The 2,320-nt window shown below is 40.9% G+C and overlaps 1 pseudogene; it reads right to left on the bottom strand.

The window, feature by feature from the left end:
• Window positions 1-1,121: 1,121 nt before the first annotated feature.
• LOC147438932 (uncharacterized) lies at window positions 1,122-1,400 on the bottom strand (annotated as a pseudogene).
• Window positions 1,401-2,320: the final 920 nt, after the last annotated feature.

The raw sequence follows: 2,320 nt of genomic DNA on the forward strand, positions 1-2,320 counted from the left end.
CCGCCTCACACTAGGTAACCCAGCCCCCAGTGCTTAGCTTCAAAAAACCTCACACACGACCCTCTCAGATGGCTCAACAAATTGCCCATAACTAGTATATATCCTACAATAGACCAATCAATGTCCTATGACTACTGCGACGGTCTGTCTGCTAGCGTGACTCACAACTAGTAGACCCACAATCACAGTACATCAATCTGCAATACATGCCTGTGGTGTCAAGCCGTCGTATGGCCACACATCCCTTGGAACCTGGCAAGCACAAGAAGTAGCAATGCAGATTGCAATATATATATCTGATGATATATATGTGTACCTGGTCTATAGATGATGCTTTGAAGACTAATGAGTGATGTATGTTGATGCCGATATTGATGCCGACCACCTCCTGCTTGCCAATCTACACAAGACGGGTTTCTTTGCGGCCGAAACCTATCTTTTGATGTAGTGCTCAGAACGAAATTATGAGGGCATAAACAGCTTCGAAAGGGGGGTAAAACCTCAGGTTGTTTGATGGAAATACTCTCAGAACACCGAGTGTAAATTTCCAAGCTCCGGATCCAGAATCTGCCTGAAAAGTGCACGCGCGCGATTACGCAAAAACGCACTGAACCTTGCTCTGATAGCAATTGAAGTCGCGGAGCGGAGCTTAGATCGAGTCACACACACACACACACACACACACACACACACACACACAGATACATAGACAGAGAGCTTACACAGTACGCAGAGAATTCGTTGAAGGGTTATCTCCCAAATCTTATTATTCACACAAGTATAAGTGAGTATATACAAAGAGTTAGTGATAAGCGAGTTAAGCGGGCGGCCGGCCATATCCGTATAAGAGGCCACTTGGGCTTTAATCCCAACAGATTTTACTAGATCTGGTTGGAGTTACTCTCCCCCAAAAGCACCTTTTCAATTTTCAAATATTAAAAGTTTCCCTCTCTTGTCCCTTCTTTGTCTTCTCTCTCTTCTTTGTTTCTCCCCCTCCAAAAGTTTCCCAAGCTCTCTTTCTCTCCCCTCAGTTACTGAAAAGTGCATATCTGCAATCTTTATTCCCACTCTCTCTCCTCCTCTTCTCATGCTAGTGCATCTGTAAAGTAGCCTACCACACATCATTCTACCTCTGTAACATCTCCTTCTAGATTTGTAACCTCTTCCTCCATAGCTGCAACGTCTCTTTATAAACCTGCAACCTCTTTCTCCATAGCTACAACATCTCCTTGTAAACCTACAACCTCTTTCTCCATAGCTACAACATCTCCTTCTAGATCTACAACCTCTTTCTCCAAAGCTCCAACATTTCCTTCCAGATCTACAACCTCTTTCTCTATAGCTCCAACATCTTCTCTTCTAGATCTGCAACCTCTTTCTCCATAGCTCCAACATCTCATTCTAGATCTGCAACTTCTATCTCCATAGCTCCAGCTTCTAGGTTCTTAGTCCACTTTTGCTCTCTTACCAAGCTTGCATCTCTCTTTCAAGTTCCATAACCTCTTTCATGACGTGCAACATCAACTTTCCTATTCTAGCTCCCTATCTCTTATCAAAATCTTTTTCACAGTTGCTGCAACATCTCCTTCTTTATTGTGTGTATGTGTGTGTGTGAATTGTGCACTATGCAAGGAATTTCTAGCAAGAGTGTACTTGCTCATAACTACTCAGCAAAGGATTACAATGCAGTAGAGATCTACTATACATGGTGCCAATGTAGCAGAATGCAAGGGGTGTATGTAAGTCTTATGAAGGGTCACAAGTTTTCAATGTTGGCAAAGGATCCTAAGGTAAGTGTCAGTTCCTGCAAAGCATGTGTGGTTAGTGTATTTTTTTCCATGAATGACTTATTGGAGCTCTTTTTTCTTTGAAATTAGAAGGATTCTATATTAATCATCTCTTGTTTTAGTAGATTCTCCTATATTCAACAACATTGAAAACTGGTACTAGTGTCTCCAAAAGATTTATTTGAAAGCTGTTGTCAATGGTTGGAAAACTTGACTCCAATGCATTTCAGTAATGTAGGCCACAATATGGGTTGTTCTAAATTCAACAATGTTCAAATACTTGCTCTTGGAAGAGGTAAAGCTTTGAATGTTTATATTGCTATCAAATTCAGCTATGGATTCAAGAAACTCACATTGTATTTAGCTTCTGATATTGTATATCCATGTGTTCATGTTTTATATGCAGAAGGTGTATCATAAAAGTTAATAACATAAAATTTCATGCTTGCGGTGTTTGAATAGTCAAGCCCTAGGGAGATATAATCAGTCACTTTGTGGCTCAATTTTTGCAGACCAAGGACCAACCAATCCAA

This window comes from Adiantum capillus-veneris, chromosome 16 (genome assembly GCF_014529385.1).
Source record: "Adiantum capillus-veneris isolate H3 chromosome 16, ASM1452938v2, whole genome shotgun sequence".
In the NCBI taxonomy this organism is placed as follows: Eukaryota; Viridiplantae; Streptophyta; class Polypodiopsida; order Polypodiales; family Pteridaceae; genus Adiantum; species Adiantum capillus-veneris.